Source organism: Orcinus orca, chromosome 15 (genome assembly GCF_937001465.1).
Source record: "Orcinus orca chromosome 15, mOrcOrc1.1, whole genome shotgun sequence".
Classification (NCBI taxonomy): domain Eukaryota; kingdom Metazoa; phylum Chordata; class Mammalia; order Artiodactyla; family Delphinidae; genus Orcinus; species Orcinus orca.
The window spans coordinates 25,616,071-25,640,941 of NC_064573.1; the positions used below are offsets into that span (position 1 = coordinate 25,616,071).

The following is a 24,871-nucleotide window of genomic DNA, read 5'->3' on the forward strand; positions in this document are numbered from 1 at the left end:
AATGACTTCACAATTCGTCCACGCGTAGCATGTATCAATCCTTCATTCCTTTTCATGGCTGAATAATGTTTCATTGTATTGATACCCCACATTTTACTTAGCCATTCGTCAGTTGATGGGCATTTGGGTTGCTTCTATTCTTTGGCTATTATGAACACGCTGATATAAACCTTCATATACATTTTTTTATGCTTTCATTTCTCTTGGATCTATAACTAAGAGTAGAATGGCTGGGTCATACGGTAACTCTGTATTTAACATTTTGAGAAGCTGATAAATTGTTTTCCAGAGCGACTGCACCATTTTACATTCCAACCAGCAATGTATGAAGGCTCCAGCTGGTTCACATCTTTTTTTTTTTTTTTTTTTTTGTGATACGTGGGCCTCACTGTTGTGGCCTCTCCCGTTGCGGAGCACAGGCTCCGGACGCGCAGGCTCAGCGGCCATGGCTCACGGGCCCAGCCGCTCCGCGGCATGTGGGATCTTCCTGGACCGGGGCACGAACCCCTGTCCCCTGCATCGGCAGGCGGACTCCCAACCACTGCGCCACCAGGGAAGCCCTGCTCACTTTTTATTTGGGTTATTTGTCTTTTAATTGTTGAGTTGTAAGTGTTCTCTATATATTCGGGACACAAGTTTCTTATCAGATATACAATTTGCAAATATTTTCTCCTATCCTGTGAGTTGTTTTTTTCATTTTCTCAATGGTCTTGTTTGCGTCACAAAGTTAGTAATTTTCATGAAGTCTATTTAATCGTTTTTTTCTTTTGTTACTTGTGCTTTTTTTCTTTTGTTACTTGTCATATCTAAGAAGGTTTTGTTCAGCCCAAGGCCCCAAGGCCATGAAGATTTCTTCCTATTTTTTTAAAGAGGTTTATTGTTTTGCTCTTACATTTAAGTGATCCATTTTGAGTGAATTTTTGTGTATGTGTAAGGAAGGGATTTAACTTCATTCTTTTGCTTGTAGGAATACATAACACTATTTTTTTAAAATGATAAAACTTATAAATCCACTTTTTATATACTGCTTTCCTGGACCAAGCAAGAGAAACTGGTATCTGCTTGCCCCTAAGTTCAACCTTATTTTAAACGTGAGATTTCTATGACCACTGCTACTTCTTTACTCTCTACTTGTGTGTAATGTGAATATGGGTACATTTCTAAGATAAGTAATTGTGGAGAAGGGTCTTAGTTATTCCATTTGTTTTTTAAAAAGGATTGCACTAGGATAGTGATTCTCAACCCCGGCTACTCATCAGAAATTAGAATCTAGGAGCTTTTCAAAGTCCCCATGACATAGTCCTGTGCTCAGATATCCTGATTTACCCCCGGTCTGGGATAGGGTTTGAGCACAGGTGTTTTTACGAGTGTCTCAGGTGATTCAGTTGTGCAGCTGGGATCATAAACCCTGCCCTAGATGAACTCTTTGGGGTTCTTCAGGACTATTATTCTGTGGGTCTGTGGTGGTTCTGAATAGCAGAAACCTGACAGAATATGGTTCTCTTAACCCAGGTGAGTCCTGTTGCCAGCTATCCACACTGGGGACCACTCCATGAGTAGTCGGTGTCTCTCTGGGGTTTGACAGGGCAGATATCTGTCCATCTCTTCCAAGAGCAGGTGGTAGTGTTTCTACCTGGTCCCTAATGCCGATAATACCTTGAGGGTACCTCTGCAACAGTGCAGACTGATGACTGTTCATGGGGCCGCTGCTCCAGCCAATGTCTCATTTGCTGTTCCTTCTGCCTGAAAGCTCTGTCCTTCCCCTTTTCTCCACCTGCTTCCTCCTACTCTCCCCCACTGATCTCAGCTTAAACATCACTTCCTCAAAGAAGCCTTTTTCCTCCCCTTTCCTTTGGATCACCTTTATATATTCCCAGAATACCATATTCCTTGGCCTCTGTGTCCCAACTGTGATTAATTATGGATATAATTATTTTCTGGAGTGTCTTTCTCACTATGTTTTTTTTTTGCGGTACATGGGCCTCTCACTGTTGTGGCCTCTCCTGTTGTGGAGCACAGGCTCCGGACGTGCAGGCTCACTGGCCATGGCTCACGGGCCCAACCGCTCCGCGGCATGTGGGATCTTCCCGGACCGGGGCACAAACCCGTGTCCCCTGCTTCGGCAGGCAGACTCTCAACCACTGTACCACCAGGGAAGCCCTCTCACTATGTTTTAAGACAGGGTCCATGTCTGTGGACAGTGGCCTTTGGTACACCCAGAGCCCAGAACAGTGTCTGCCACATAGCTGTCACCCAGTAAACAGCTGCAGAATAAACAAATGATCCTGGGATGTCAAGAAAAGTCCTAACTCTGTTCAGCTTCCTCTTTATAAGAAGACAGAGCTGTGTACAATTCATTTGGAAAGGGTTTCTGTCAAGAAGAGTTAACATGGCCACCATTCAGATGTTTCGTGAGAATCTTTGCTTATCTTGGGAATGGGTTCATCAAGAACTCCTCATTCCCTGGCTGTGCAAGGTCGAGGCAGCATCATGCTGTGACTTTGGGAAAATGACAGTCGCTCCCATGTAAGTTTATTAGATGAATTGCCGTTTATCAGTTTGACATGCGTCCTCTCAATCCACTGGATATTCTGATTGACGAATGCCCTTGCCAAGTGCTCTATGATTCCTTGAATTTAATCATGAATTCAGTAGGCAGGGCACCATCTGACTTGTACCTTCATTGCCTCTGAAAAATGAGAGGTTGGACTAGGTCTCCAAGGGACCACGCTGGACACCAGTCACTTTGCCATCTGCTCCAAATTACTTCTCAACGCCATCCACGAAGTTGTGTTAGGACTTATTGTCTCATCCCAATCTCAGCTACACCTAGGCCCAGTGGTGAGCACTTTGACTCAGGTTGGACCAACGGTTCCTCCCCTCAGCTGATAAACTGAGGCGTGTGGGAACCTGAGAGGGAGTTGGGAACAAAGATCGAACCCTAAGAAGCTCTTTGCCAGAACAGAGGAGGCATGACGTTTCCCTTTGCCTTGCTGTGTGTCTTGTGCTGTGAACGGTGCTTTGAGTGGTGCCTGGCACGTGGTGGAGGCACATGAGAAACTTACAGCGTGAATGCGAGATGGGTGTGCTCCCCTCTCCTCCAGTGTAGTGGTGCCAAGCACATGCGTTTGTGAGGGGTATTGGTGGCTGGGGGAGGGAGTAGAATGGAAGAGTGGACAGAAATTAAGTCAAGGTTCTATGGTGGGAAGACGCCCATGGGTGGCTGGTGATGTGGAAAATGTTCTATGTCCTGTCTTGTTGCTTCCAGGTGCCCTCAGCCCCTCACTCGCGGGCCTCTGTGCCATCGTTCTGTAGTCTCACTCACCATCCTCTAAAGACCTTATTTCCTCAAGTCCTGCTCGCACTGGGATGGCTCACTGACACCCCAGCGGGAAGGGATCCTTCCCTCAGCACGGCTCACACTGCATTTCTTTACTAGCATCTGGCTTCCCTGCTCGGCTGGGAGCTCTTGAAGGACAGGACAGGGTCCCTGACACACGGCAGCACTGAGGGCCTGCTTGCTCGTGAGCTGACTCCTGGACCAGGTTACCTGCCATAGAAGGTGCCAAGGAGAAGGAGGGTAGGTGACTGGGACCTCTGTTTCTACTGGTCTTCCTTCCCTTGTGTCATCTATCATGCTCTAGTGTTTAATTTTTGTTTTGCTTTTCCCCTTCTCCTAGACTCTTTGTCGGTTTACAGTTTCTTTAGGGATAAACCAGCCAGCCTGGGGCGGTGGTGTGTCTCCGAGGACCTCATGCATTTAGGGACTGTTCTCTTAGTGCGCCTCCTCCTTGGGACCTCAGGATACCAGAAAGGGGGAGTCTCTCCCATGTCCTAAGCTCTGCCTCGTCTCCTCCCTCCCTCTCCAATCACTGCACCCCCCTGCCCCGCATATCTGTGCCCTAATATGCAGGTGGTAATGAGGCCATGATTTCTCTTGGGAAAAGGAGCATCAGTTATTGATTAAAAAAAAAAAATTCATGCCTGGGGCTCATGGACAACCAATTAGTCCATAATTCCTCAAACCACAAAGTCCCTTCTCATTTTCATAAGCCCCTCCCTTCAACAAATAGGCTAAGCTTTGGTGACTTTCTTTTCAGGCTCCATTGGTGGAGCAGTTTACCCAGGTCTCACCAGGATAAATGTGGGCATGGGTCTGATCACAGGAAGAGGGGGCCGTGGGACTCATTTATCACCTAGATCATGAGGGAGGTGGCCGAGATTGGGGCAGGAATCCTAGGCTGAGTTACAAGAAATTCTACTAGATCCATGGATGTGTTCAGGGTGGGGTGTGGTCCAAGGGTGTTCTGAAGCTGTATGACAATACTGAGTATATGTGCTGGGGCATTTTCCTGGGGATTGGTCAGTGGTTTTCATCAGTTTCTTTAAGAGGTCTGTGACCCCTAAGAAGTTAAGAAGCCTGGCCTGGATTCTCTCTCTTGAGGTCCCTTCTGCTTTAGGCTTCTGCACTTTTGAAATAAGAAGCTGTCTCAGGAGCCCCAGGAGGGGAGATAAAGGCGGCGGCTGATTTCCTGGGGCCACCTGGTGGTGCTGGGGTGCATAGCATCCTTTGGGCAATAGGAGAAAGCCTGGGCCGGCTTCCTGCTAGACAAGTCCTAGGAAAGGGTTCAGAAGGAGGTTTTGGAATCTGGGTGCAGCTGCCTTCTCCCTCCAAGGAATGAGAACAGTGCTGGCCCAAAGCTGGAAGGGAAGGACTGGGTGGCCGGATCACCTCCTCTCCACCCACTCTGCACTCAGCTTCCTCCGAGCCCCCTTGGGAGACATCTTGGGAGTCCAGAGTCGGGAACCGAGTGAGCCTGGGACTGGTCTGGGTGGAGGGTATGCCAAGAGTGGCCTTGGGTGGGAAGGGAGGAGCTTCCGGCTTAAGTGGGGATAGAAGGGCTGAGGAACCCTGGCCAGGCTTGAGAATAAAGGCTGAGCTTTGCGTCTTTCAGTGAACTTCACTTGAACCAACTCTTTCACTCCACTCTATCCTGAGAGGCAGGCACTGTTTATATCCACTCCACAGGCGAGGAAACTGAGGCCCAGAGGATGACATGATTTGCCAAAGACCACACAGACAGCTGTGGAGCTAGTCTCCCCACTGGCTATGAGCACCTCTGCTTTCCCAGCCTCTCTGTGGCCCAGCTCAGCAGCCCAGCTGTCCTCCCTCAGCCTGGAAGCTGGCTGCTTTAGGACAGTCCAGAGCAGGGCAGAGCAGAGTAGGACAACCCTACAACACAATATAAAACAAGAGGGTTTACCACCCCAGGCTGAATATACAACAGGAGCCAGGAAAGGCTTCATCCTTGGGTGGCAGATCCATGAAATGTCACTGAAGCCAAGTCAGGTTGAAGCTGGGAGGAAGGCTTCACAGAGCCCTCTGCCTCCTCAACTTAGAGGTCACTTCCTTTGGCCGGGGTCCCTGATCTCCACTGAGTCCAGAAAACTTCTTCCATCTTCTCTTCTCATGCACGGAGCTCACATCATCATTGCATTGGACATTCTCTATTGCACTTGCCCTTTTGCTTGTCTGCAGCCCTTTCAGGCTCTCAGCATCTGAGGGCGGGACCGTTGTTGGTCCCGTGATACTATGATACCGTGTTGGTATCCCTAGCCATTAGTCCATGGTCTGGCACACGGGAGGTGTTACCAAAAAAATGTATTAAATGAGGAAGTGACTCAATCATATAGTATCACATAGGATTGTGGGGAAGTTTCTTACCTGGACAAAAATTCTGAGATGACCACACTGGAGCTGACATCTGTTAGGGTCACTGAAATGGCAAAAAGGAGCAAGGTCTTGGTCTTGCCTTAAGTCCCTGGCATGAGTAGGTCTCCTGGCTGCAATGGTCGTTAGCAGTTCTGTGCCTTTGTCAGGCTGTGTCAGTAGAGACTTGACCTTGTAGGATGCTACAAGTTGGTGTTAGTGACGTTCATGGCAATCCCAGGGGAAGGCCTCTCTTCTCATGGTGCTATTGCTGTACCTTTTCTTTGGATCAAGAAAACAGTAAGCTATCAGGTTTTCAGTACATTTTATTTAATTATTATTATTATTATTTTTTTTTTTTGCGGTACGCGGGCCTCTCACTGTTGTGGCCTCTCCTGTTGCGGAGCACAGGCTCCGGACGCACACGCTCAGCGGCCATGGCTCACGGGCCCAACCGCTCCGCGGCATGTGGGATCTTCCCGGACCGGGGCACGAACCCGTGTCCCCTGCATCGGCAGGCAGACTCTCAACGACTGCGCCACCAGGGAAGCCCTATTATTATTTTTTTTAATATGGAACGCTTCACGAATTTGTGTGTCATCCTTGCCCAGGGGCCATGCTAATCTTCTCTGTATCGTTCCAATTTTAGTATATGTGCTGCTGAAGTGAGCAAAGTAAATTTTAAATAGTTATTGGATTTTAAATTCATTTGGAAGAATACACATATGAACATATAAAAGATATAAAAAAATAAAATGAATATATATCTACTGTGCAGTAAGGTTAAGAAATTGTTTTTACATATTGCACTTATTATTTTATTCAAAATATTATCAAATTTCCATTGTAATAACTTTGAAACTTCCTGTGCATTCCTTCCAAATTCCTTTCCCATCTCCAGGGAAAATTTTAGGTTTATCGTTTCCTTTTTTCCTTTATAATTTATCACATATGTATGTATCAGAAATAATATATTATTTAGTTTTGAATGTTTTTGAAATTTATTTAAGTGGAATCATATTGCACACATTCTTTTATGACTTGATTTTTTTGTTTTTACTCAACATTTTTGTAAGTTTTGTCCGTGTTGGTAAATGCAGCTGTGGTATACTCGTGTGCACTGTTGGATTATATTCCATATTTATGACCAAATCACAATATATTCATCCATTCTCCTTTCTTCTGAATAATAGTTTGATGGTATATATATTTATATAGTTTTCATCCTTTTACTTTCAGCCTTTGTCTTTATGTTTTAGGAATGTCTCTTGTAGATAGCTTATAGCTAGATTATTTAAAAATTCAGTTATATGAACTTTTTTTTTTTTTTTTTTTAAAGAAGATGTTGGGGGTAGGAGTTTAGTAATTTATTTTTGCTGTGTTGGGTCTTCGTTTCTGTGCGAGGGCTTTCTCTAGTTGTGGCAAGCGGGGGCCACTCTTCATCATGGTGCATGGGCCTCTCATTGTCGCGGCCTCTCTTGTTGCAGAGCACAGGCTCCAGACGCGCAGGCTCAGTAGTTGTGGCTCACGGGCCTAGTTGCTCCGCGGCATGTGGGATCCTCCCAGACCAGGGCTCGAACCCGTGTCCCCTGCCTTAGCAGGCAGATTCTCAACCACTGCACCACCAGGGAAGCCCCTATATGAACATTTTAAACTGGTAAGTTAATTAATCCAGTTATGTTTGTTCTGATTACTGATAAATGTAAATTTATTTATATTATCTTATTTTGCATTTTCAATTCCCCAATTTTCTTCATTTCTTTTTTCATCTTTCTTGTTTTCTTGTGTACTGAGGACTCCCCTGCCTCCCACCAATATTTTGGAGTTACAAATCTTAGTTCTAGCATTCTAGTGGTTGCCCTAGAAACCTTGATAAGTGTACTTAATCTAATCAAATTAAAAGCTAATCGGTATCTTTACTCTCCTGTTCGAGGCCCATAGATTTAACCCCACTCACTTCCTGTCCGACTTACTGTGGCAGACACATCCCAATGATCTATATTCTTGTAAAATCCTCTCTTCTAGAGTATGAGTGGGACCTGTGACTTGCTTCTAATCCAAAGAATATGGCAAAGACGATGGCATGTCACTTCCATGAGTATGTTTCTTTATACAGGACTCTGTCCTAGCAGACTGAAGAGAAAGAGCTTCCTGCCAGTCTTGAAGAAGCAAAAAATCATGTGTGTTCACATCTACAGATAGGGCCGTGTGGCAGGGAATGGTGGGAAAACTCTAAATGCTGAGAGACAGCAGGAAATTGGGGACCTCATTTCTACAGCTTTGAGGAGGTGAATTCTGTTGACAACCCGAAGGAGCCCAGAAGTCCATTTTTCCCAGTCGAGCATATGATGAGGCTGTCTGACACCTGGACTGCAGTCTTGTGAGACCCTGATCATAGGACCCAGTTACATGCCTGGACTCCTGACCCCTGGAAATTGTGAAATAATGAATGGGTGCTAAGTTGCTATGTTTGTGGTAATTTGTTACACTATACAGCAATAGAAAACCAATACATATATGTATAATAATTTTTCCAATGTTTTACTTAAATTTGCTGGTAAAGCCACTTGAACCTGTTATTTCCTTTGTGTAAAAGTTCTAAATTATAGATTGAGTTATTACAATAGTCATAGGACTACTCAGATTTCCTATTTCTTCCTGAGTCAATTTTAGTAGTTGTCTGCTTCTAGGAATTTATTTCCTGTAAACTTTAAAATATATTGGCACAAAGCTTTTCAGTACATTCTTTTGACCTTTTTCATGTGGGTAGGATCTGTAGTGATGTATTCATTCCTTATATTGGTTATTTGTTCCTTCTCTCTTTTTTCTTAATTAGTCTCACCCAAGGGTTATCAGTTTAATTTTTCTTTCTAAAGAACCAATTTTTAGCTGTATCATCTATACGGTATATGATTTTTATTAAATTAATTCCTGCTCTTTTATTATTAAACTCTAATTCTTGTTTTTGGATTTTCTTTGTTATTTCTTTTCTAAATTTTTGAGATGGAGTTTTCTTTAGCGTTTCTTTTTCTGGTGATAATATATGCATTTGAGCCTATTACATTTCCCTCTGGTGTTTTACCAGCATCCACCAGGTTCTGGTGTTAAGCATTTTATTATTACTCAGTTAAAAATATGACCAAGTTTCCACTGTAATTATTTTCTTTGACTCATGGGTGTTTTAGAAATGTATTTCTTTAATTTCCATGCACATGGGGACTTTTCAGTTATATTTTTATTATTAATTCCTAGCTTAAGTTAATTGTGCTTAGAAACATACTCAGCATAATTTGGTTTTCTTTTTAAAATTGAATTGTAATTTGCATACAATAGTTTGATGAGTTTGGGCAAAAGTATACTCCCATATGACTGGTAATGCAATTAAGATATAGAACATTTCCATCACCTCAATGAAATCTTCATGCTCCTTTCCAATCAATCCACCTCCATCCCACTCCCCCTCTGCTCAAGGCCACTACTGTTTCAATATCTATCACCAGCATCTAATTTTGTCTGTTCTATAATTTTATATGAATGATGTCGCATAGTACACATTCTTCTGCACCTGGCTTTTTTCACGCAACCTAACAGTTTTGAGAGTCATCCATGCTATTATGTGTTTCTTCCGTTTGTATTGCTGAGTAATATGTCACTGTATACCAGAGTTTTTCTATCCCTTTTCCTTTGATGGACATTTAGATTATTTCCGGTTTTTGGCTGTTATGAATAGCAAAATGAAAATTCTTGTACAGGTCTTTTTGTAGATACATGTTTCTATTTCTCTTGGATATATAACCATGAATGGAGTCCCTTGTTCATAGTATAGGTGTATACTTAGCTTTATAAGAAACTGCTAAACTGTTTTCCAAAGTAGTTGCGTCACTTTACAGACTCACCAGATAGGTTAAAGAATTCCAGTGGCTACATGTTTTGTCCCATGTCAGTCTATTTAATTTTAGTTGTTCTGGAGTGGCTGTACCATTTTACATCTCCACCAGCAAGGTATGAGAGATCCAGTATCTCTGCTGTCACTGTTACGTTAGCCATCCTGATAGGTATGTGATGATAACTTATTGAGGTTTTAATTTTCATTTCCCTAACAGTTAATGATGTTGAACATCCTTTCATGTGCTTATTTGCCACCCATATGACCTCTTCAGTGAAATTTCCTCATTTTTTTGCCAATTTCTAATTGGATTTTTAAAAAATGTTGAGGTGTAATTGACATACATTATATTAGTTTCAGGTTTACCATATAATGATTTGATATTTGTATATATTATGAAATGATCACCCAGATAAGTCTAGTTAATGTCCATCACCATACATGGTTACATAATTCTTTTCCCCTTATGATGAGAAAGTTTAAGATCTACTCTCTTAGCGACTTTCAAATATGCGATACAATATTATTAACTATGGTTGCCATGTTGTACATTACATCCCCATGGCTTGCTTATTTTATAACTGGAAGTTTGTATCTTTTGACTCCCTTCACCCATTTTTCCCACCCTAATGTTGAGTTTTGAGAGTTTTTGTACACCTTTTGTTAGATATGTGGTTTGCAAATATTTTCTCCCAGCCTGACACATGTCTTTTCAGCCTCTTAACTGAGTCTTTCACATAGGAAAGGTTTTAATTTTGATGAAGTCCAATTTATCAACTTTTTTCTTTTACGAAACATGCTTTGATGTCAAGTCTAAGAACTCTTCTCCTAGTCCTAGGTCCTGAGATCTTCTCCTATGTTTTCCTATAAGAGTTTTATATTTTACGTCTAAGTCCACAATCTATTTTTTAAAATTAATTAATTAATTTATTTACGGCTGTGTTGGGTATTTGTTGCTGTGCGTGGACTTTCTCTAGTTGTGGTGAGCGGAGGCTACTCTTCGTTGCAGTGCGCGGGCTTCTCATTGCAGTGGCTTCTCTTCTTGTGGAGCATGGGCTCTAGGCACGCAGGCTTCAGTAGTTGTGGCACATGGGCTCAGTAGTTGTGGCTCGCGGGCTCTAGAGAGAAGGCTCAGCAGTTGTGGTGCACGGGCTTAGTTGCTTTGTGGCCACAGTCCATTTAAATTTAATTTTTATATGAAGTATGAGGTTTAGTTTGAGGCTCTTTTTTGTTTGTGTGTGGCCTATGGCTGTCCAATTGCTCAAGCACCATTTGTTAAAAAGACCATCCTGCCTCCATTTGATTTGGCACATTTGTTAAAAATCAGTTGGGCATATTTGCATGGGTCAATTTCTGGGTTCTCTGTTGTGTTCCATTTATCCCTGTGTCTATCCCGCCACAAATAGCACACTTTCTTGATTACTGTAGAAATACAGTAAACCTTACTTTGGCTAGAGTAATTACTCCCATTTTATTCTTCTTTTTAAAATTTGATTTAGCAATTCTAGGTCCTTTGCCTTTCCATTTAAATTTTAGAATGTATGAAATAAAACCATAATATTTCACTTTAATTCTTGAAGGATACCTTCTGCTGGGTATAGAATTCTAGGCTGGCAGCTGTTTCTTTCAACACTTAGAAGATATCTTCTCACAATCTTCTGGCTGCCATCTTTCTATCAAGAGGTCCTTCAAAGATAATCTTCCTCTTCTTTCTGGCTCTTTTTAAGATTTTATCCTTGTTTTTGTTTTTCACCAGTTTTACTATGTGGCTTTAAATCTTTCATTGGCTTTTGAAAAATCTCAGTCATCTGAGATTTCAAATATTGCTTCTGCTTTATCCTCTTTTTTCTGGGATTCCACTTGCATGTGTGATTGACATCCTCATTGTATCTCTTATTTCTCTTATACTTTTATGTGTATTCCATCCTTTTTGTCTCTCCATGATTCATTCTGATTAATTTTTCTGATGTTTGTTTCTTTTTACTAATTCTTTTTTCACCTTTATCTTTATCAGCTGTTAAAGCCATCCACTGAATTCTTAATTTGGGTTATTTTACTTTTCATTTCTAGAATTTTTATTTTAAAAATTTAAAATATTTTTCAGTTTTTTTCTCCTGATGTCCTAAATCTTGTCTTTACCTTATTGTATGATAAAAGCATTCTTGTCTTTCCCACGATTTACTGGCAACTGTGTTCTCTCTCTCTCTTTTTTTTTTTTTTTGCGGTACGTGGGCCTCTCACTGTTGTGGCCTCTTCCGTTGCGGAGCACAAGCTCTGGACGTGCAGGCTCAGCGGCCATGGCTCACGGGCCTAGCTGCTCCGTGGCATGTGGGATCCTCCCGGACCAGGGCACGAACCCGTGTCCCCTGCATTGGCAGGCGGACTCTCAACCACTGCGCCACCAGGGAAGCCCTGCAACTGTGTTCTCTATCACATTGCACTTACACTGTTAATGTTCTGAATATAAAGCATATTAAACATATATTTAGTATTTTACATTTCTGTTTTTAGTTTTTGCTCATCATTCTAAAATTTTCAGGTATTTTGCAATCTTCACTTGACGCATTATTGTATAAGTAGGTCAGGAAGTCTGGAGAAAGGACCCTGACTCAAAGAACCATCACCTTTATTCTCTTCTGACACAAACTCTGAAAAATAAGTATAGCATGGCATCCAGGGATGGTGCAGTCATGGTGGGAAATTCATGAACTGTAAATTCAGCATATAAGAGAAAGTTCCTGCCCATCAAGGAACTTATCATCTAACTTGGGGGACAAAAGGACACAGATTAAATGATTAGTGGGGCATATTAAAAGTATGCAGCTGGAGGCTAATAATGAAACACAGCTTCTGATGTACTTTGCTTCCTAGATTAAGACTCTAAGGGCTGCAATTGTTGTGAAAGGCCTTGTGTGCTCTTGCCAGGCCTAAGAAAACGGTCCTACAATGAGTTATTTCTGAAAGCTTTGATTAATTCATTCATCCACTTGACAAATATTTTTGAACACAACATATACCAGGCACTGAATTCTGTGCCTGCCCCATTGGTGAACAAGCTGGAACTTTACATTCCAGGCATAGTTTCTGGACCAGAGCAGGGAGGGGTGGGTGCCAGGCTGGGGAGGCCCTGCAGGGGAGCAGCCTGAGAGGAAAGAGCTGGGCCTGATGATGAGCTGCCAGCTGACTTCCCAAAACACCTGGCCCTTTTTTGGGGGGTGGGACCCTGGAAGTTCTGCCTGCTGAGGACATAGTACGAACAAAGGCCCTCACCCTGGCCTTCCGAATTTGGTGTGGGTCTTGGGGTGGGATTAGACAATGGTGTGAGGAAGCCCACCACCTCTTCTCTCTGTGATGTGAACCAGATTGTGATTTTGAAGTGAGTGACTATCTTTTCATCTCTGAACCCCCAAAACCTGGCACATAGTATCTGTGCCGTCTGTGTTAATCGCTGAAAGATGTTACCCCAAGAATTGTCTGCTTGAGTTCTCTACCTCCAGGGACTTGTCTTATCCCCACTTGAAGACGAGGCTGAAAAAAGTTTACTGATTTGCTCATGGCCGCAGACCCTGCATTTCCTGAAGGCTGATTCAATGCTCTGTCTCGTCCATTAAGTTCTCTGTCATAATTCCAGTTCATAACTGGGTTGACCTTTCCCTGAATTCTTACAACACTTAGCCTGAATTAATCATTTTATCATCTCAATAATAATAGCATCCACTTAAAAAGTCATTTAAGTCTGCCAAGCACTGTGCTAAGTGCTTTCATCCTTCAGCTCAGTCCTTTACAACACCCCTTTGAGAGAGAGACTTTTATTATTCCCGTTACAAAAGAGGAAGTTGGGGCTTACAGGAGTTAAACAACATGCCCAGGGTAGCACAGCTAGTAAGTGCTGGAGCCGGTCTTTGAAGCTCTGATGTCTTACTCAGAAGCTTGCCCTCAGAACCATCACACTGTCCTGCTTTTACTGCACTGTGTGGTAGGCTCAGTTCCCCACTGCGAGGCAGGCACTCTCAGGTGCAGGGAGCATGGCTTAGCTGTTTGTTTATTTGCATGTCTTTGCTTCTCTTTTTGATCTTCTGCCCATCCCCGATGGCCTGGCATAACGCCTTCATATGGTTGACTTTCCGTGAAGCCTAGTTGACTCCGAATTTTCGCTGTGGCACTGTCAGACAGCAGGCTGCCGCTAGGTGGTGCTACATTCCAGAGAGTGGACGGAGGCTGTGTCCAGTTCAGCTTGCAAGAGGCAAGCTGCCTGCAGCTCCTGAGTGGGAAAGTTCAGAAGCGGGGAGGCTGGGGCAGGTGAGAAGGGGAAACGCCACACCTGCTGAGGAGAGAAGAGAGGAGAGAGAATCCATCACCCTAGCTGGTGCCTGATGCTGCCTGCCAGGAAGCAGCAGTCAGAAGAAGGTGTTCACCAGAAAGTGGGGTGGAAACGAGTCAGGGCCACAGGCTATCAGAAGAGCAGCGTATAGCGCTCTTAGTAGAGAGGGCCTGCCCAGTCATGTTTTGGTGGAGAAACACGGTCAGTGCCCAGGACTGGGATGGCAGATCTCAGATGTGGGCTGTCCAGGTCAGGGAGGGCTTCCTGGAGGAGGAAGGTCCCAGTGGGCAGATGAGGTCTGATTCTGTGGAGCTGAGTGCCAGGCCTTGGTGCTTGGATGGTTCAAGTTTAGCAGGAAGAACCTAGGACATCAGGAGACCCGAGTGCGACCACGGATGACACTGTGGGTGGTGGCTGCCTCTCTCCTGTCTCCTCTTCTGCAGGTGACCATACAGTGTACTGTCCACACCAGGACAAGTAAAAGGGAGTATTATTAACAATTACCTTGGGACAACAGGGGGAAACTGGGACAGCTAGCAGGGCAAAGCAGAACCTGTGATCACCTATCATATCTGAAAATGAGTTTCCTTCTAAGGACCATCTTCCTCTGAGTCATCTGATGTTTGGCTATAACGGAAGCATGAGGCTGGGACACAGAAATAAGGCCAGATGTCCTGGTTCTGTCACATTGTGAGATGCATAGAAGCTTTGGGTGGAGCTCACTCATTGATCCCTGGTTCCAATCCATCCATCCACCCATCCATCCATCCATCCATTGATCCAATAAATCCATATGAAGCACCCCGGGTCCTGGTCCTTGGAGAGCTACACAGACACACCCCTGTCCTCAGAGGAGAGGTACGGCTCCCTCTGCCTGGCCGGGGCCCTCCCGTGCACTGGTTGGGCCCTGTCCCTCTCCCTGATCCTTTCCTTGGAGAGTTATACAGACACACCCCTGTCCTCAGAGGAGAGGTACGGCTCCCTCTGCCTGGCCGGGGCCCTCTCGTGCACTGGTTGGGCCCTGTCCCCCTCCCTGACCCTTTCCAGCTCTGCCCCTGAGGAGCCCTGCCCTGTCCACACTCTCTCCCTTGGGCTCCTGGTACATGGAGTGGGCCTTCCCTGGGAGGATTTCTAGGGGGGACTTGGGAAAGCCCCCTATACTGTCTGGACCTGCCTTGCCCCCCCCTTCCTCATCCCACCCCAGCTTCTCCATCCTAACAACCTCATGACAAATTATCCCACAGCTAAGTTAAATTGGCTGCTTCATCAAATGCCATGATTATAGGGTAAGGAAAGTACATAGCTCATTAATTCAAATCCAGCCCCTCCCCCAGGCCTCATCCTTCCTCCCTTCACTTATTTCTGGAGAAGGGACTTGGCCAGAGAACAGCTGCCTCTTTCCTTCAAGGACTTCTTGGGTGAGGGAGAAACTTGAGGGCAGAAGACAGTGTGGTTTAGACAGTCAGTCAGGACAGGGCATGAAACCTGCAGTCCTCACACCTCCTGGGATCCACCAGCAGAGGGCGCCACGGGGGAAAGCCGCCCCTTTCAGCTCAGGCCCAGTCCTGCAGGACTCCTGGGGGATGGAGAGGAAGCTTGGGGGAGGGTGCTTCCTCTCCAGGCCTTTCCTTGTGGAAGGAGGGGCAGATCTCTTCTGGAGACCCTTTCTGGAGCAGGGGAGGGAAGAGCCCTGCCAAGACCCAGGGTCTCCCCCTGAGGACCCCAGAAGCCTTGCTCAGCATCGTGTCGTGTGTGGAAGGAAGGCGACTCCTCTGGATGCTGGGGTGACCTTGCCTTGACCTGATGGTGGGGATTCTGGTTTCAGCCAAACTGCAGGGTTGGCATCTCTAAGGGGAGGAGATTCAGGGAGACCTGTTCAAGATTCAGGAAAGGAAACTGGTTGGTTGGAAGATAATGTCCTTCTCCATTCAAGGGCCCACCTGTGGCCAGTGATAGGAGGGGCCTGGGGGAACCGCCCTTTCAGAGGGTCATGAAGTATTCGTCAGGCTTTTGTGTCTGCCTGCCTGTGATCTCCGAGCAGAGACAATAGTGGGGCTGGGGGACCTTTGTCTCCATCCCTACAGAAGCAGTGTCAAATGTTGGCCACTTGTGGGTGGGGAACCCACCTCTCTTGGGAGTGGGGCAGTCCTGTAACTTGATGAGGGGCACCAAATTCAGGGCTAATTAGTTGGAAATTAAATTTTCCGTTTGACTTGTCCAGGGACCTAAAGTCAGGAGAGTCCATTGGGAGGAGGGATGGTGTCAACTGTGTGTGCTTCCTTGAATCTCACATGGGGAAGAAAACAGGGAGTGCCCCACAGGTACTCATTGTCAGAAAATCAACCAACCAAACAACCAAACAAACCATCCAACAACAACAACAAAATGGTAATTGTATATTGAATGCTTTCCTAATGAGGGGGTAAGCCAACCAGTTGCCTTAAGATGGAGACAAAGGGTGCTTACAGAGACATCAAGAAGGCACATTATTCTACAGATTGTTTCAAGCACCTACTATGTGCCCCGTACTATGTTGTGTCCAATAGCTATTCATGTACTGTCTGAAATTACACCATTAGAAATTCATTTCTTTGCGATTTTATGACTGTTTAATTAATTTAGCATTTACCAAGCATTAACTGAGCTCACCCTTTATGGCAGGCAGTATTTCAGATGTGAGGCTACATGAGTGAACAAAAGACAAAATACCTGCTTTTATGGAGCCTCCAGTCCGGTGAGGGAGACAAAAATAAATAGATATGTATTATGTCAGGTGACATAGTCCTATGAAGGAAACCAAGATGGGTAAGTGGATGATGTATGATGGGGATGTTCTCTTAGATGCAGTGGTCAGGACAGGCCTCTCTGAGGAGGGGCATTTGAGTAGCCATCAAAAAGCTGGGATGGAGTCAGCCATGTGGCTATTGGGGAAAGGATATTGCAGGCAGCGGGGAGGGCCCAGGTAGGACTGTGATTTGGTGTCTGCGAATATCAAGTGGGCCACCGTGGCTGGAACAAAGTGAGTGGGAAAGGGAGGGGAAGAGGCTGGGGTCCAAGCGTGCAGTGCCTTGGGAGCCGTTGGGAGGACCTGGCTTTAACTCTGAGCGAGGTGGGCCATTGGGATTTTGATTGAGGAGTGACGTGATGTAACTCATGTTTTACCAGGATATTGGATGCTCTGTGGAGGATGGGCTAGGAGAGGGGGCACAGATGGGAACAGGGAAGCTTCTGCAGTGGTCCAGAGGTTAGATGTGCCCACAGACCCCCTCAGAAATGTCACTGTCTGTGTGAGTCTGTGTGTGTGTACAGGGGTCCCTCATTGGAGGCCCTTGTCAGCAATGTCCAGCTGGAGATGCCACCACCCGGCTGCCCCCAAGCCTGCCCTGGAATTGAGACGGTGAGGCCCTTTGAGAGGAGAAGGCACAGAACCAGCCTGGGAGCCCAGGGGCCTGGTTCCTCCTCTGGCTCTGACTCACTGGCTGTTTCTAGCCGTTTGCTCCGAGCCTCAGTTTCCTCATCTGCAAAATCAGTACATGAACAGAACTAGGCCAGGTGTGGGAGAGGTGAGGGAGAGCCCTGTGCTCTCCCGGTGCCTGTGACTCCTGCAGGAGAGACAAGGAAACAGGTGACTGGGACAAACGATGACGATGACGGGGATGAGAGTGTTATTTAAAGTGAGCTGGGAGCCTGGGGAGGAGGGGCAGACCGCCTCTGTCTGGAGCAGGGAGAGGAAGCTTCCCGAAGGTGGGAACTGTCAAAGTGAGACAAAGGAGAAGTAGGAGGTCGCTGGGCAGAGGAGCGGAGACGGTGTATCAGGCAGCGAACAACAGGTGCAAGGCCTGGAGGTGAGACGGTGAGCGGAGGCCGGCAGGGGGGCACCGTCTCTCCTTGGTCCTCAGGTTTCCTTCAAGACTGGAGTACTGCAGGTGTCAAGCTTAAGGGAAGGAGGCCGGAGGGGAAGACGCTTGGGGACTAGCGGTTGGTGCCGGGACAGGTGGGAGGGGGCAGCGTGCAGAGCGTCTGTGGCATCAGCTGAAGTGGGAGGGATGGCTCCCCTTCACACTGCCTCCCCCTCGGCCGGCTTTAAAAACAGAAGACGTCGGGATGGTTCTGGTGCTGAGGGCTGGGGACAGGGGAGCGGTATTCTGGGTTTCTTTGGTGCACACCCCTCCTGTTCCTCGTGTTGAGGGGGGAGCCGGTACCAGAATCTGGCGGAACCCCTGGGTCCTTACTGTCCACCTGTAGCATCAGCTGCCCACTCCTCCCGAGGTCTCCCTGACCCCCAGCTGTCAGGGTCCTCTGTCCCATGAGCTTCGGAGACCCCTCCCCTGCATCTTGCCGGAAACCTTGGTTACAGGTTTACACCGGAAGGCTCACTCTTCCCCTCCACGCTGGCGTGCAGCCTGCTCACGGAGCGTCACTGAGAGCGTACCGCAGGCTCTGTGCACACAGCGGTGAGCCTGCCCTCCAGCAGCCCCAGTGTGTGTGGGGCGACGAGGGGACCGAGCAGAGAGCCTGACCACACAACAGGGCCTGTGGTTTGGTCTGAGGAGGGCTGGGAGACACACACAGGCTGAGGTCCCACCTCACTTGGAAAACTATATTGACCCCAGGAGCGCTTTAGGCAGGGAAGTGCATGATCTCTGAGGGAGCCTGTCAGGGCTCCATAAACCCACGGGGATGACGCTGCACTCCTGTTAATTTCAGGCCAGATCAAAAGCAGTCCCGCCCATCCAAGGTTCTCCAAATGCTCACGTGGGGCTGGGCTCTCAGAAGCTGTCCTGGCCCTCTCCCCTGAGCAGTCCATCTTCCCTGTAATCCTGAGCTCCCACCTTGAGGAAGGTCCCCCCTTCTTTGGACTTGTCTGTTCCAATCCCATTCCCAAAGCAATCCCCCAAATCCGCACTATCCTGAGACCTCTTTAGAGGTCCCTTCATTCCATTATTTTTTTACTTCGTTCTCTCTTCCTTGAGTGCAGCCAAGGTGATATTGGTTCCTTGTCAGACGTCCAATGGGAGAGCGGAGGGTGGGCGGAGAAGGCCGAGGAGCCGTCTTTGGGTTCTCAAGCCTCCGGCCCGTCCGCAGGTCACCGCGGCAACTCGGACACCAGGGGGCGCCCGAGCACCGGGGTTCGCGGGCGGCTCCTCCCGGCCAGGCTGGCGCGGCGCGCGGTGGCCACCAGGGGGCAGCAGAGCGCGGAGTCGCCGGAGCGGGGCGCGGGCGCGGGGCGCTGGCTGGGCGGTGGCAGCTGCGTTCCCGGCTCCGAGCGCAGTTCTCTGTTAGGAGGGTAATTTAGAGCAATTACACCGATTATTATTGCTTTTCTAATTAGCGCTTCTCCTACAGAATTAGCCGAGTGTTTATTAGGAGCTGCTTGTTGCCAGCAGCTTAACTGCTTAGCTGCCGGCGCCGGGCGCCGAGAGCGGGGAGGGGCAGCACCGCCCTCGCCGCCGCGTGAGGCCGGTTGGTTATGTGGTTTCGCATAAATGCACGGATTAAATATTCATTCTGCTTTGTTACATATAGCATTAAATTTTTATCAGCTGTATGTTTTCCTTGAAGTTTTCCCTGCGTGTTAACATTCAGGCGGGCAGCAGAAAAGCTCCTGGGCTTTGGCGTGTGGGGAGGACAGACGGGGACCCCAGGGGCGTTGGGGCCGGAGGGACTGGGCGAGGGAAGATTGGTCACCTCTCTGACATCTGTGACACCTCTAGTCTTTTCCCAAGCCTTGTGTTCCCGGACCCTCAGAACCCGCCTAGGAGGTAGGCGGGGAAGGAATGAGTCACCCCTTCTGATGGGTGAGAAAACTGAGACCCCGCAGTGAGGCGTCTTGAGTGACATCCCCAGGGTGACACAAGGCCAGATTGTGGAGTCAGGCTTATCTTCTCCAGTCCACTGTCATCTTTGGGAGCTTCCAAAGCCAGGCCCCTCTGGCACTCGGGACACCGCCGAGGTGCCCCACCCAGACCTCCCCTCCCACGGGGGAAGGGCAGGTTGGGAGTTTCCTAGGCTCAGTCCCAGCTAAACCCGGGCGCCAGGAGGCAAACATGCCTACACTGTGCTCCTGGGTTCGGCAACCTCCTGTACAGTTGCTCCTCTGGAGCCCTTAACCAGGAGAAGCAGCTATGGGGTGGTGAGAGGCAGAGGAGAGAGGTGTCAGGCTTATTGGGTGCACTGCCTTCAAGTTGGGTAGCTGCTACTTACCTCCCCTCGGCAAGGGGAGGGGCTTCCCTCACGTCATTAGCCTTGCGGACCCCAGGTGAGAAACACTAAATACACACATGCACCTATAGCAGAACCAGAGGCTGCTGTTTGTGTGTCTGCGTGTTTGATCCACTATTCAAAAGGCTTCTTGGAAAACTACCCCCCTCCCGCATCCGAGTGTTTGTTTACAGCTCATTAAACCACTTGATGGAAAAGGCTGGGGTGGGGCGAGGCGGGGAAATATTGACAGAAAACCAATCAGAAATGAAGATGGACGATCTCCAAGGTGTTCCTGTGGGTCAATAGGGAAATGGGATTTGAGTTTGAAAAAAAGGGTCTGATAAGCTAAGATTTCATTCCCCCGTTTGTCTCTGTGCAGAGCGAGGCCCACCAGGGTTAAGGAACCCTCCTGCGGATTCAGTTCGGAGGAGGGGGCTCCGACTGGGAACCGGTTAGCCTCAGTGTCCCTACTCCTGGCCTCGGTTCCTCGTCAGCCCCGGGAGAACGGAGGAGAAATGCGGGCTGGTTCACCTCTCCACCACTGTCTGACTGGTCACACTGGGCCCAGGACATGCTCCGAAGGGCCTTCCCTACGTCCCACTCTCTGCCTGTGTTTCATTCATTGGAACAAGATCAAGTTTCTCTGGTGGGACTGGAAGGGGAGGCAGGCAGGTAGTTTTAAAGAAGTCCCCAGGTGCCAGAGGGTGAAGAACGCGCCTGCCCCCGGGGGGCCCCAGAGGCCAGGCAGCTCTGGAGTTGCTCTGGCCACAGGGGGCTCCAACCACAGGGCGGAGAGGGCCTGGCTCAGACCCCCTCCACGTTCTGCTTGCAGGCTTCCCTTTGCCTCCATGCTCTCCCAGGTGCCTGCCTGGCAAGTGGGTCAGACAGGGTAGAAAGGTGCTTTAGCTACTGCTTCTTACCCTGAGCACAGCTGGGTGCCCCCCACCCCCGAAGCCCCCGGCCAGAGTCCCAGGGACCCAGTACAATGCCTCCAGTATGTCCTGCTCCAGGCTGCTGTGGCCACCTGGGAGGGCTCCCTGGTCCCCCTGCCCTGGAGACCCGTTCGGGGCCTGGGCACGTTGGGCAAGGCTGGACCGCCAGGCCTAGGGGCTGACCTCTGCAGGTGTGCCACGCAGCCGGGTGCCCCCCTGCTCTGCCCCCTCCCTTAGGTACTGCCGCTTCCAGCCACCTCTTCCTGGGTCTTTTTCTGCTTTCCACCCTGCAAGAATCCTTGGGGCCAAGAAGCAGACCAGGGCATGGCTGCCTGTTTGAAATGGAGAGAAAGAAGAAACAAAGGGAGAAACCCCAACCTGTAGTCAGGGTCTGTGTTATGTCTGACAGGGCTTTACCCAGTGAGTGTCAGCTTGGTGCTAGGGGGCTTGTGTGGAGGCTAGGGACCTCTGGGGACAGAATCTTGTGCCACCGCAGCTCTCTGGCACGGGAGGGACAAGTCTGTCACCTTTAATGTCTATCCTCTCATGACAGTGGTGAGCCTGGGCCCACTCAGCTCTCCACTTACCACTGACATTTTGAACTAGTCACCCACGGGCTCACAGGGCTCTATGCCAGGGTGCCTCCACCTTGGCAGTACTGACACTCGGGCCCGGATCATTCTTTGGTGTGGGGCTGTGCTGAGCATTGTAGGATGTTTGGCAGCACTCCTGCCCTCTACACACAAGATGCCAGAAGCACCTTCCTCTCGTCCCCCGTTGTGAAAATCAGTAATGTCTCCAGACATTGTCAAGTATCCCCTGGGGACCAAAGTCATTCCCGGTTGAGAACTACTGCTCTGCCCTAACCTCCTTTAACAAACGCCAAACTGATATCTAGAGATGGGACGTGACCTACGAAACACAATTTAAGGCCAAATAATAGAGTGGCCGAGTGCTTGGATTACGGAGTCAGCCATACCTAGATTCAAGTTCCATCTGACTACTGACTAGGTCGACTGAGATCAGAGGCAAGTAACCCCTACCTGCCTTAGTTTGCACATCTATTAAATGGGGATATTAATATTTCCATCCTTATGGGTTTCTGTGAATATTAAATAAGATGATTATGTGCTCAGCAAATTCCCTGGATCCTTGCAAGGGTGCAATTAACGGCAGCGGATATCAGAATCAGTTCTGGGCTCTTCTCCTGATTAGAAATATGAAGGCCTAAAGAAGGTACCAGATGATGGCATTCTGAGGACACACTATAACTTTCTTCCAACCAAAAAATATTATCTAAAAGATGTAGAGGCTTTTGGATTTATATAATCAGAAAACTAGAGATCACGGAAATTAAAATTTTGTTAGTTGAAATTTTAAAAATCTCAAAATTGTTGGACTGAATTTCAAAATGAGCACAGATGAAGGAAGAATAATTGCTGAAACATCAAGGCAAGGGTTTTTCCGGGGATGCAGTGCAAAAGGTAAGGAGATAGAAAGTATAAAAGAAAAGCTCATCAACACACAGGATACATGAGTGAGAAAGGAGTACCAAAAGGAAAAAACAAATAGACATAATGGAGGAGAAGCAATTCTCAAAGAAAAGATGAAAATTTTTCCAGAACCGAAGAAAGACACAAGTCCTAAGATTTAAAGGGCTGGTGCATGGCCAGCAAAAATGTTAAACCCACAAACATAGCCATGTTATAGTGAGATTTTAGAACACTGAAGATGCAGGGGAAATCCAAAAAACCTTCAGAGAGAAAAAGAGTAACATATATGTGTATTAGTTTCCTAGGGCTGCTATAACAAAGTCTCACATCCTGGGTGGCTTAAAACGACAGAAGTGTAATTATCACAGTTCTGGAGGCCAGAAGGTGGAAAGCAAGGTGTTGGCAGGATTCGTTCCTTTTGCAGGCTCTGTGGGAGAATCCCTTCCATGTCTCCTGGCTCCTGGAGATCCTTGGTGTTCTTGGATTGCAGCTGCCTCAGTCCAGCCTCTGCCTCCATCTTCACGTGGCTTTCTTCTCTGTGTTCTCTCTTCTTCTTATAAGGATGCTAGACTATGGGTAGGTCCACCCTGAAGGATCTCATCTCAAGATCCTTAACCATATTATATCTGCATACACTCTCTTTCCAACTAAGGTCACATTCACAGGTGCTGGGGGTTATGACACCCATAGTGTTGGCGGGGGGACACTATTCAACCCACTATGCATAGGAACAAGAATTGGATTGCTATCATACTCCTCATCAGCAAAATTGGATACAAGAAAATAACGAAGCAATATTTTCCAAGCTCTGAGCGGAAATGGCTTTGAACATAAATTATCTTTCAAGTGTTAGGTGAAATGAAGCCATATCAGACAAGTACAGACTCAGAACATTTACCAGCCTTCCAATTCTTCTTTGGAAGAATTATTGTGTTTGTCTAGCATGTAAGATGCCTTCCTTTCCCCATCACCTCCCCTGCCAACAAAGAAAAAGTAACCCCAAAGTGCCTGGCGTTAATATATTTATCTAAATAGATTTGATTTATATTGTCTAGCAAACTGTCACATTCATATAGACAAAAAGTATTGCTAGGGGTAAAAGAACAGTTTGCTACCCTTCTCTCTCCATTCTAAGTTTTTACTCCCCAAAGCAATAAAGCTCTCAGTGGTTCCGGCTATTTCTTCTGCTATTTACTTCTATATTTCTCAGTTTCTTGTGTATGTAGCTATTTCTTGATTTCTCAGTTTTAAGAATTACGTACTGACTTTCAATATGGAAAATTAAGTTTTAGCTCTCTCTGCCTGTTTTCTCCCTCACCAAACACGTGTACTTGTCCTTCCCCCATCCTCCAATATAGCTCTATCACAAGTTTTGGTTAAAATCACTATTGGGTGCTTATGTTAGCGTGATTATTATAATATTATTCACAGCTAAGTCACGTAGGGTGTTATGATTATAATTCTTCTTTCTTCCCTCTGGATTAGTACTGGTTTTCGTTTCTATTTGCTTAGTTTATACACCTGTCGGTACAGAAGCGCTAACTCACACTCGTATTCTGCTACAGACAAGAAAATCTCTCTCTTCTCAGTATGTTCAAATGTGGTAACTATTGTATCAGCTAATACCCTGGAATTTTTCTTCACCTCTTTGCTAGGTTGTGTTCCTGTTTCTTGGATCCCATGTCTTTCTTTTTCTTGGTTTACTTCTTCACTTTGGTGAACTGCATCATTCAGTAGTCTCCTGTGCATGAGAAAAAAAACCCCAAAAAACAAAACCCTCTCACTGGAGGGTATGATTGGATAAAGAATTCTCAGTTGGAGAACATTTTCCCACAGACTTGTTTTTTCAAATTGAAGTATAGTTGATTTACAATGTTCTGTTAGTTTCAGGTGTACAACAAAGTGATTCAGATATATATATATATATATATATATATATATATATATTCTTTTCAGATTCTTTTCCATCATAGGTTATTATAAGATACTGAATATAATTCCCTGTGCTGTACAGTAGGTCCTTGTCCCCACAGACTTTTAACAGTATTGCTCTGTTGTCTTTTAACTTCCAGTATTGCTGTACATATTTTTTAAATTAATTAATTAATTTTATTTATTTATTTTTGTCTGTGTTGGGTCTTTGTTGCTGTCCGCGGGTTTTCTCTAGTTGTGGTGAGCAGGGGCTACTCTTTGTTGCGGTGCGCGGGCTTCTCGTTGCGGTGGCTTCTCTTGTTGCAGAGCATGGGCTCTAGGCACTCAGGCTTCAGGAGTTGTTGCTCGCGGGCTCTGGAGCGCAGGCTCAGTAGTTGTGGCGCACGGGCTTAG

At 46.8% G+C, this 24,871-nt stretch overlaps 1 non-coding gene across 1 annotated transcript; it reads right to left on the reverse strand.

Annotated features, from left to right (window-relative positions):
- Positions 1 to 6,276: 6,276 nt before the first annotated feature.
- On the reverse strand, positions 6,277 to 6,383 carry LOC117200054 (U6 spliceosomal RNA). Its single transcript, XR_004481483.1, has one exon. It is a non-coding gene; the product is annotated as a U6 spliceosomal RNA (small nuclear RNA).
- Between the last annotated feature and the right edge of the window lie 18,488 nt (positions 6,384 to 24,871).